Here is a 12304-nt window from a genome sequence, read left to right as displayed (position 1 = left end):
TGCATGTGCAACACATAGCCAATGTGTGACAGTGAATAAGAAAAACAATAAACAACATTTACAAGAATGTGCATATTAGTAATGCTCAATTCTGTTATGCTAAATTTATTATAAATAATGAATTGCATGCACCTATATTGCACACACACACACACACACACACACACACACACACACACACATATATATATATATATATATATATATATATATATATATGAGTATGTGCATGTGTGTATAAAATGGAGAAGTAGATTATATATTTCTGTGTGTACTTTATGTCTGTTAAATAAAAACAAATCAAAATTGAAATTTTGTGTAACTGTATAATACATATTTGTGTGTGTGTGTGTGTGTGTGTGTGTGTGTGTGTGTGTGTGTGTGTGTGCAAAAATGCATGTAGACTACTATATGTGGGTTGCATTACTGTGTTTAAATGCACGTCTGACTGTGTCTGTTTTGTCTGTGTGTATGTGTGTGTGTGTGTGTGTGTGTGTGTGTGTGTGTGTGTGTGTGTGTGTGTGTGTGTGTGCGCGCGTGTGCATTAAACACAGTAAAGTACTTCTGATTTCCTTTTCTTAATGTTTTTAATGCAAAGGCACATAGTAAATGTATGTTAAAATAAATCTGTATATTATGGTTGCCATCAATGGTCACATTTCCTTTGTGAACTGCAAAATGCTCATTCACTCAGCCACTGTAATTACTGACTCAAAGTCAGTGGGAATCTCCTACCATGGATCTCTGTGTACCAGATATGCATTCCTCTCTTGAAGGATGTTACAACAAAGCATAAAATACCTTTTATGAACAGTATCAGTGCACCTGGTTGATAGGGTTGCCACTTGTCTCTCTTTCTGCAGTTCTGTCCTATGGAGGAGGGGGGCTTGAAAATGGTAAATGTGTTGATACTTTTCAAGAAAAAATATTTAATGACTTTCCTCTAAATGTCACAGAAATTTTTGATACTACTTTAAAGTTATCTTAACATATAAACTATTATAAATAACTGACATTTTAAGCTTAGCATTTCAATACTGTGTAGCTGCTTGACAACTGCCTTTAACCCCCTGACTGATCTATTTGCTTTGTTTTGCTATGAAAGGGGAGTGTTAAGTTCTCTTCCTCTCTGGAATAAAAACAGTGGAAAACAGTTCCACATCTTTCTGTCTTTTTTATAGCAGCTGATGTGTTCTTGATATTAGTAGCATTCATTGCCCATCTAAGATTGACAGCAGTACCTGACAGGGTAAACTACATATTGATCTGTGTCTATGATATGTCATGCAAGTGAAGATGAATTCCTCTGCAAAGTATGTGAGAAGTTAAGATAAAAAAAAATAGGTGGTGTTTCCCTTCCTTTGATTCCAAAGCAATGAAATGAAAATTTTAAAAAGTACAAGCAGGTTTCTGGTACCTACACAAGTGGATTGGACACTCCAAATTGGCCCTAGGTGTGAGTGTGTGCATGCGTGTGCCTTCTGTGGAAGGTTGGGCACCTGGCTGCCACCTCGGCACCGTAAAACTCCACTGCCAATCATGAGTGGACAGGTGATATGCTGTGGTGACCCCTAACCAGGGAAAAGCCAAAAGAAGAAGAAGATTGTAGGGAGAAAAGAAACCTAAGGATTGAGTTAAACTGTAGGAAAGGGCAGTGTTTTCCTTTAAGCTGTTGATCAGTGTTCAGCCATCTTGGAAGTCCACTTTGACCCTGATCCTTGAACAAAGAAGTTGAGAGCTATGTTGCTCAGTTATGGGCTAAACACTAGGGCACTGTCAGAAACCAGCACATTAACAAAATATACACATCAGGTGAAGTGAACTATAACTCTAACATGGCTGACAGCCTATCAAGTAAGTGACATCCACTGGTTAAATATGCATGTGCTGGATACACCATCTTGATTTATAACAGTTATTAAAATGGTAGATCAATGTAAGAATACAGGGCAGAGATAACAGCAAGAAGGCCTCCACCCCTGCAGTGAGTAAAAGGAAGACTCATCTCTTTGTTGCGCATTTCTTCTTAAATGGTCGAAGATTTGAAGTTTGTGGGAATTATGGGTGTGACACTGAGGGCCTTATTTATGCCCTCAGATGTCCCTGCAATATGTTTTATACTGGTGAGTCCAAAAGGGCTTTTAAAATAAGGTTATTAGAACATGTTCTTGATATATTAAATAAAAAGGAACAGAATTCAGTGGCACAACATTTTTTGCAAGCACATGGTAGTTCTGTTCATGGTTTACAAGCTACGATTTTAGAAAAAGTAGAGTGTGTTTTTTTTTTGGGGGGGGGTGTCAGCAAGAATAAACTTCTTTATAAAGAAGCAGTGTATATATTAAAGTTTGATACTTTGTTTCCAAAGGGTATGAATGTTGATTTTAATTGGCATGTATTACTTTAAATATTTATTAAGTGTTTGATGGTATTACCTGATGACTTTATTGCTTAACTGCTTATATAGCAATGTATATAAACCAAGTGTGTGATGTGAAGTAACTGTGTACTCCAAGAAGGCAGTGTATGCCGACACGTCAGAGAGGAATATATTTTATTCATTGAGTTCCTGGTCTTTGTTCTTGGTTGTATTTGCCAAATAGGTTAGTGCCTGACAGATGACACTAAGATAACCAAGAATGTTCCTACAAGTTCTGCTGCTAGCTTGAAACCTTGAAAGACTACAGAGGGTATACAAGAACTGTCTAGTGCCACAATTCCTTATGCATCATAATATTATATATAACTGTGTGGAACATGTCAAACTATGCAGTATTTGTGTTCAACATCAATATCTTTTTTAGAGCAGAACAATATTAGTGAAAACAGTCAGGCTTTCAGGTGAGTGAGTTCACTTTAAGAAGATACATAGGGAGCACATAAACATTAAAATTTGTCTAAATTTGTAGTATGTATAGTATTACAAAAATGTATTACAAAAAAGTGCAGATTCCAAACATGTGCCCAATGCTTATTTACTGTGAACAGTACAGTAACTGGTATTTATACTGTTGCATAAATATCTGCAGCACAGACACAGTGAAACTTCAGAGATGTGACCACTGTGACCTTGGGCCAACAATGTACAATGTATTACTTAGTTATCCATACGGCTGTTCCTGCGAACGTTCAATGCAATGAATGCAGCATCTCAGGTGCAACAGTGTCTAAAGTACACTCTTTCTATAGATATCATATTCCAGGGTTTATTTCAACAGATAGCAATCTATTATTTGGCAAACTTATATACTTACTCTTTATCAAATGTGTTGCATATGTTTTACACATTTAAAATGATATTTTTCTAAACAGACTATAGATATCAAATTCTTTGTTCAGAAATGACAGACAAACCCTAACATAATGGGAGGGACAATGGTCCAAAATCAGGGGCAATTTAAAATATTGCTCTAGTTCACATAAAATGTCAAAAAAGCACTTGAAATAACAGTCAGGTTATCAGTAACATCAGCATTACACTATCACACATAGTACTGACCAAACACATAGACTAACATATGCTGAGGCACTTAAAACAAACTTCATAAACCCCAAAGATCTCCTAAGCATTCATCCTATGAAAAAAATCCTCAGCAACCCAAAAACACTCCACCAAAACAACATCCAACACAACACATACAGCCACTCCCTTTGGAGTCCCAACTACAAAGCTCATAAAGCAAACCAACACACTACCCAATATTTTAATCACAGGGTACTCCATTGTGTGACAAACAAATGCCCCGCTCATCAGGCTGAATAAGGAGAAAATCATGTTCAGTTGTATACCAGACATAGCCGGCCTTAGGCATAGGCCAATTAGGCGGCCGCCTAGGGCACCGCTCTAGCAGAGGCACTTTTCCAGTAAACTGGATGGTATAAACAGACCAAGATGGGGGCACCAGGTGGTGTTGGGGGTCACTGTGAAGCCCTTTTGCCTAGGGCACCACTTGAACTAAGGCCAACCCTGATACCAGATGCCAGAAACTTACCCACACATTCAAGTCATTAGACCACAGGTAACAGCATGACTCAGTCATAGTCCATGTGGGTGTAAATGACATGAGATGTACTTCACTGGATTATATGAAGAGAGACACTATGGAGTTCTCAGACTATGTGTCCCATGCTGATATGTGCCTAGCATTGAGCAGCATTCTACCTTCACCAAGGATGATGCCACAATTTGAACAAAGATCACTGATTTCATTATGTGGCTTAGTTTCTGGTGTTATTCCAAGGGGGTGCAATATTTATCTCATCAGAGGGTATGGTCAACAGACCATGTCATTTTGCAAAGGCTGGTCTGCACCTATTTCCCCTAGGCTTTTGAATATTGGCTAAAACATTGTCCTCCTCAATAGTCCTTTTTGGGACAGAGCCAAACTGAAAGACCTTTTAACATAGCAAAACCAACCCAAGGGAATCTAAAGGTGTTACTATTGCTCAATGCCAGGAGCCTAAGCAGAAAACTGAACCCCCTCCCCAGGTTCTCCTCACACTCTATGACCCAAGAAATACATACCTCATACTTAGACTTACTGAAAGGGCCTTACCATTCAACCCAACACCATATTCATGGGCAAATTCAACTACCCCACTACAAACTGGTATACCTATATGGCCCAAAACTTACAGGCCCAGAGATTTCTAGAGTTTGAAAATATAAATACCTTTCACCAGACAGTTCATATGTCCAGAAAGTGTGCAAACATACTCATCCTGGTACTCACAAACATGGGAGAACTTTGTACCCACTCCCTTCCCTCCAGTGCAGTGTCCTCTCTGGTAACGTCAAACCACAAAGCTGTCTCCTTCATTATAAAAATCAGTTCTGTGACCTGGCTAACCCTGTAACATATGCAAAATATTCCCTCTATTAAGTGATAACCTATAAAAATTTCAAGCTCCCTCCAGTCCTGGAACACAGCTGCCTGTGTGGAATTGTTTGGCGAAACCCTGTGCAATCATGTTAATAAATGTATAGAGTTAGCTGTGCCTACCAGAAATAGCCCCAGAACTAACTCCAAAAACAAACCACCCTGGTGGAATCCAAACATAAACAAGTTGTACAACAAATGAAGAAAAGTCACAGCCAAGATTAGGAACTGCTACTCTCAGCACAATAAGAACACTCTCATCAATTTAAACAAACAACTAAGAAAGCAAATTAAGTCTAATAAAGCCAAATTTGAGGTTAAGATAGTCTTCCAGGCAAAGGACAACCACAAAGGTTCCTTTAGCTATGTTCAAAACCTCAAAGAAGCACACAGCAGTGCACAAAACTGATTGTAAATCGAGCTGAGCCAGCTACACGGAGCTGGAAGATACAGAAAATCTGCTGGCTAACAATTTGGCTCCATTTTTAACCCCCTCTTTTGTCGGCCACACCCATGAAATACCATTAAACAACCCTTCCCCCAACTATCACTAGGGATCAGGTCCTATATATGTGCTATGTAAAGCCAAAAACACTGCGTTGATAGGCCTTAATAATATCTTAGGATGCCTCCTAAATAGCCTGAAACATGACTTATTGGGACAACTGGAGTCACTGTTTAACCATAGCCTTCAGATAGTGTTTGCACCAGGTGAAAGGAAAACCGCAACACACATCCCTCTGCGTAAAAGTGCATCATCAATGGACCACAGAAGCCACAGACCCATAAGTCTGACAAGTCTCATATGCAAAGCCATGTAAACAATTGTCATGAAAATGAATAATAAGGACTTAGAAAACCTTCTAAAACTGGATCCAAAACAGTTTGGTTTCATCAAGGGCAGAGCATGCCTACTCAGCCTGATGGACTTCTTTGAGAAGATCACCAAGACAATGGACAAAGGCAAAAAGGTGCATACTGCTTACCTTGACATGGCTAAGGTATTTGATACAATACCCCACTCAGGCATTGTAAACAAACCCATGGATATAGGCATAACCCCCTATTTTACTTGTTGGATAGCCTTCTGGCTCTCAGATAGGACCCAGGAAGGTAGGCTAGGGGAATGCACATCCACAAAGAGGCCAGTCATTAATGAAGTCCGTCAGGTCTCTGTGCTGGGTCTGCTCCTTTTTGGCATCTACTTCTCAGAAGTCAAGGCCAATGTCAAGGGCCTCTGACTGACCAAGTCTGCAGATGATTGCAAACTAGAAACAGTCATTGAATCTCCCCAAGACACTAAAATTCTACAGGAAGGACAAACAAAGACAAATGACTGGTGACAAAGACACAGCTTAAAACTCAGTGCAAGGAAATGTACAACAGTAACCTTTGGGAAGTCAGCCACCCTAGGACATTACTTTTTTGATAACACACCCCTAACAGCAGAATCAGTAGTGATGGATTTGGGTGCGTACATAGATAGTAGTCTGACTTTTGACTAACAGAAAAATAAATCATTCAATGTTGCTCAATGTATAAACAAGGGCATGGCAACAAGATCAAAGGAAGCCATTGTTCCTCTGTATTTGGCCTTCATCAGGCCCATCGTTGAGTACAATGCCCCTTTGGGTATGTACCTGACCAGGCACATGCAACAACTGGAGCATCCACAGAGGTTCCTCACTAAAAGAATAAAGGATGTAAATAGCATGTCCTATGCAGATCACCTCAAAGCTCTATCTGTATACTCTGATTACTTTATGCTGTTGAGAGGAAATCTTGGCTTTGGTGAGCCGAGGCGCTAGAGACTTTTCAGACAATAAATCGTTTTTTGGTGAACTGGCAGTTGTTGTATCCTGTATTCGGGCTGTGGTTCCTGGTCGAGCTGAATAGCTGGTGTTGTGATTTATCCTTGGCTCTCACTCTGATGGACCTTTTGCATATATGCAAAATGAATAGCATTAGAATTACTCAATCTAGGGAAACAAACTTTACTGGAGACATAAATAGAACACATTGGAGGGACAGGTATGTGTCTCAAAGAATTCCCCTTCTCTGAAATGCCCTTCCCATCTATGTGAAGCAGAGTTCTTCCTTATACCTATTCAGGAGAAACCTGGACCAGTGCATGGGAAATCAGAAATACACCTGGCTCTACCACCTATGTCTCTAATAGACAGAAGCAGCTTGTAAATCTTGCCCTAGTTTATATATACCCCTTAAAATTCCCCGTAAGGCACATAAACTTGCCTGATACAATTGGGATGCTTGGTTAGGCTTATAAAGGCCCCAGTGGTCGTTAGGCAAGTATACAGCTATGGACCTGTGAATAGAACAAACGGTTTAGGGTCAACATGAACAATAATGAAACTCTAATGAAACATTATTGAGTAACTGAAAGCTACAATAATTTACCAGAAAATCAAAAACATTATGAAGGAGGCAAAATAATGGGCATTCCACAGAAAAGGGCAGATGAGAAGTAAGGTAATTGGATCTGACAGTCAGAAAGTGTTTTGTATATGTTCTTTTGCACTGGCACATCAGCATATATGTAACTTTCCTTTTAACATTATAGGTTCCATCACTGTATGTTGGTATGTAAAACAACTGTTCTTGGAATCAGATGATGAGGCCATGTTTGCTGATAAAAGCCCATCTAGTTGTTCCCAATGTACAGATATAATGTACCTCAAACAGATGTCACGTGTATGTATACCAGTGTGTTAGCAGGCATATCTTATGGCTTGTATAGTGAGCCCTCCATACTCACTCACCATATTTGGAATCAATGTGTATGACTTCTAAGGCATAATACCATGACTGTAATATATGCCCAGGAAAGTGGATACTTCAAGGTATGGCTGAGTAGCAAAAGAACAATGCAATTACAGTCAGCTGTCACAAGGTTCTTTTCTCTTACCTGCAATGCAACTTCATGTCACTTCTCTTTTCCCAGGAGCATAGCATGCCTAACATGAAAGCAACCTGGACATATTACAGAGCTCCAAAATTCCAACAAAAACAATAGGACTTGGAGACAGCTGCAGGATCCAGTACAAAAAGTTTAATAGACACAAGCTCTTTTGTGGGTATTACACACAAAAGTGCTTGTGTCTATTAAACTTTTTGTTGGAATTATATTCGATACAGGAGCTTGAGAGGTTTGGTGGCTGTGTTGTATTACAGAGCTGACAACATAGGTTCATAGATTAGTACTAAGCTAACTGCCCTTGAGAACCATTTTAAGCCTAGCTAATTGTCCCTTGTGAGACTGCACCTTGTGTTTGTAAGGCAAACACCTTAACCATTAGGCCACCTTCTCAGGCTTGTCTCTTTTGATGCCTTCCACCTTCTCAGGCTTGTCTCTTTTGGTGCCTTCAGTATTACACCAAGTGTAAGTTATTATGCTACCCTGTTTTCTTATAGCCCTTTGACTACACTGGCCAATATGGAATGTCAGTCAGTTCTTGCCCCTTCTGTTGCTAGCCTGCTAGCACTAGGTATTGTGAGTAGCGTAGCAACTGCCACATGCTTATTGAAAAACCTTTACTGCTGCCTTATAATAATTCAATATATGAGAGATGTAGATATTTATTGAACTTGGAGGCTACCTTCTCACCTCAGAACCCATTCAGTAAGCACCATACACACAATTACCTATCATACAGAGTTCCTTCACTACACAAGCTTGTTTTGAGGTTGTTAACAGAATACTACCTAAACCTTTCAGGCAAAGAACAAAGAAACCTCAATAATTAATTCACACTGCAACACCTCCTTTCACCCTGCACTCCCATAGCCAGTAAATGTTCCTCCGAAAGTCACAATGGTGCAAATTATCAGTCCTTGATAGAAACCACCAAAAATAAAGTTTTAATAATGGTGACAGTATTATCACATAAACTAACACTCTCACCACATTGGATAACAACAGGGTGACAGTTGTCTTTCTAATGTCTGGATGCAGGCTATAACTAGGACTCTTCCATCCTGAAGAATAGGATTATGATCTGGTAGTGGTCCATATATGTTTGAATGTCCTTAGGCAGTCAACCCAGAGTGATATGCAGAATGATATGATTGATCTTGTTGTGTTTGTGTCCAAGGTAGAAAATACACTGGTCTTCAGTGGTATTTTGCTGTCACCCAGAATCATATTAAGATTTAAAGATGAGCTAATTGACTTAATAATTGGCTGTGTAGCTAGTGTCATTCTAGGAGGGGGGGATCCGGTATGTGTCAAATTGAAATAAAATAAATAAAAAAACATCCTATTTTGTCAGGGATGGTTTACCCCTTTTTAACTATGGCTTTCCTGTAACTTGAACACATTCATACATGTGTAGTTAACTAACATAGTTTTAAAGCAAAGAAGGCACTCCTCTTTCTGGGTTTATTAAGTATCATGTCTTTATACCTACTAATCTACTGGCAATTCTGGGGGTATATTACCATCTGTCAAGGACACTGTTACCTATTGACTAATTCCTCAGGACACCAAATTTGAACACTTACATGTCTAAAGTATGCTAGGCAAAATGAATTGCTGTTTCATAGCTAGCTTTAGATCACCCCAATGCCACCCATTCCTTACAATAGCAATCTCAGTGCCTTACCCAAAATCTCTTATCAGTTCTAACTTCAACTATCCATCAATGAACTGTTTGATCTACGATGCTGATGATCCACACTTTGTTGACGTTATAAATGCTAACTCCCTGGTAGAAATAGTTAGCATTCCTACTAGTGACTCTAGCACCGTTGATCGTGTCCTCTTCATGGTCAGTTTGGCTTGAAACTAAATCGGTTTTACAGATTGTTCAACAAACTGGAGCTTCTGCTGGAATGCCTTTATGAGGAACTGGTACAAGATTATCAATGTAGAGGCTACGGTAATTGTTTGACAGATCATGTAGGGAAAGCACTGTGTCTGCTTTGTGAATTGTGTGAAAACCATGTTAGGAATCAGAGTAGGTTATAGGTGTTAGATCTAACTATTTGGGAGTGGGTAACATATTTCTGCTGTTTTAGAGCTCAGACGAAAAAAAAAAACAGATATGGGAGACAAAAGTTTTATTTATTTTGTGTAATCTTTGTGGATTCCTATAGTTGTCACACCGCACCTCTCAACCTCTTAGAGCAAGAAATCTGGACAAAGCCATAAATAAAAGTGGGACAAAGGCCTAAAAATAGGGACAATTTTTAAATATTGCTCTTACTGACTTAGAAAGTTGAAAGAATAACAGCTTTTGCAATAGCATTAATTTTTGAAGGGTATGGAGTTTGAAACTCAAAAGTCTGTCATTATTTTCTTACTTCAATCATAAATGATTTGCCATTAATTTGTCAGAAAACCACAATTTTATGAAAAACAGACCAAAAATATAAGGCAAAAAATCTGGACATTCTTTGAAAATCTCTACAGTTGAGACGTATGTGTCACATAGTTTAGGTACTCAGTTCTATAATATACATTAATGTATAAAAAGTTTTTAGAAAGCAAACTGATGTTTCAGTTGTTAAAATGAAGTGAAGTGTGATATCACCTGGGACTTGGAAGTAATACCTCTTTGATAACTTGTAAAGGAACAGTCCTGTGCGCAAACAGAGGGATAGTGCTGAAAGGATTACCCTTATAGCATGATTCAGGAATAGCAGTAGTGCACCTAGACACTGCTGATTCAAAATAAACACAAAACTTTCCCTATCAGTTCATGTGGACCTTGGGGTGGCAGTGGGTTTGGCTGTTAGATTTTACATGGGTATCACTCTAAGCTGTTGCATGCTAGAGCAGCACTGAATCTATCGGTTTGAATGACATATTTTGCTAACTCTATATTATTTGAATGTTTCATGTACAACTTTATTTCTGCTTGCACTTTAACTATGATAAGAAATGCTGCTAGAGTTTGTACATATTGTGATTACTGTAAATATGTACTATAGCTATTACCATTTTAAGACAACTAGTGTATAGCATACCTATTTTAACAGTGTATGTATCCCATAATGTATTGCATCTTGAGCCAAGTGCCAGTGTGTTTATATTGACTGATATGTTAACATTGTTTCTATTGAGTTGCCTTTTTGTACAGAATAAAAGTTACCTGTTTGACTGAAATGCTGGTGAATTCTGACATTTCAGGCACTACCATTCATTATTACTGGGTAACCAGTGATGCACATTGTAATAGTACCATTTTCACTAGAGCTGTTCTCCCTTCAGGCTTTTAACAGAATATGTAGACCTCTGTTTACCTCCTATTATATTCATGAATATCTCTGTTTGACTATAATTCTGTCTCCTCTGCAGTATATGTGTTGAAGCTTTCTTCATCAGGCCATCACTGCATGGCTACTTCTCATCTACAAAGTCTGGGGTTTGATCCTGACCTCCTGATATCTTATGAATAGCAGCTGAATCTACTTGTGTTCACGTGGATTTTCTTCAAGTACTATGGCTTTCTCTTGCCTTCGAAAGACATGCTGTTAAATATAACTGGCTACTTTAATAAATAATACTTTTGACTCAGTAGAATTATCCTAGTTTGCAAAATGACATAAATAAATGGACTTTAGCTGAGAGTGACATGTCTGACAAAATGTAATAAATATGTCAATTCTGTTGACTCAGCATGTTTCTCATGCCTCAGAGTGTTATTCTAAGGTAAGAATATTGAGCTAATTTAGTTTGTTTTCGTAATGCTTTTGGTATGCAGTTCCACTTATTCAGCTCTACTCCTCATCAGATGAATGAGATAAAAGCACTTTTGGTATCTATGTTTCATTTTGCCTTATCACACTGTCTGCATACAAACATATGATATTTATTACTTATTAATTGTAAAATATATTGCACTGCTAGGCTCTACAAAAAGAACCACTTGCTCCGTTTTCTAGTAATCCTTGACTCTAGCAATCAATCAATCTCAGAAATATTTGATCCTTCACTCTCTCTTTTTTCCTGTCATACAGAACATGGAGGTTAAATTAATTTTGCAAAAGCTGAAACTGGTCTAAAAACAGATTCATAGCATCAAGGAGAAACAAGGTATTAACTTGCAAAACATTGTGTGTGTGTGTGTGTGTGTGTGTGTGTGTGTGTGTGTGTGTGTGTGTGTGTGTGTGTGTATGTATGTGCCCGCAAACAGTGTGTGTGTGTGTGTGTGTGTGTGTGTGTGTGTGTGTGTGTGTGTGTGTGTGTGTGTGTGTGTGTCTGTGTGTGAGTGCGTGCCCGCACCTACATCTGTTTCTGTGACTGTCTGTGTGTCTGATTTTCTGTGTATATGTCTGAGAGTCTATGTGTCTTTACCACTGCATATTTTACCTGTGTAAATGAATAAGTGAGCATGTGTGAGTGTGGCTGTCTGTGAGATTTTATGTATAATGAGTGAGTTTGCATGACTGTGTCTTTGCAT

The sequence above is a fragment of the Protopterus annectens genome, chromosome 7.part0 (assembly GCF_019279795.1).
Source record: "Protopterus annectens isolate FY-2018-M chromosome 7.part0, PAN1.0, whole genome shotgun sequence".
Lineage (NCBI taxonomy): Eukaryota > Metazoa > Chordata > Ceratodontiformes > Protopteridae > Protopterus > Protopterus annectens.
The sequence above is the reverse complement of the archived record's forward strand: the minus strand, read 5'-3'. Positions refer to the sequence as shown.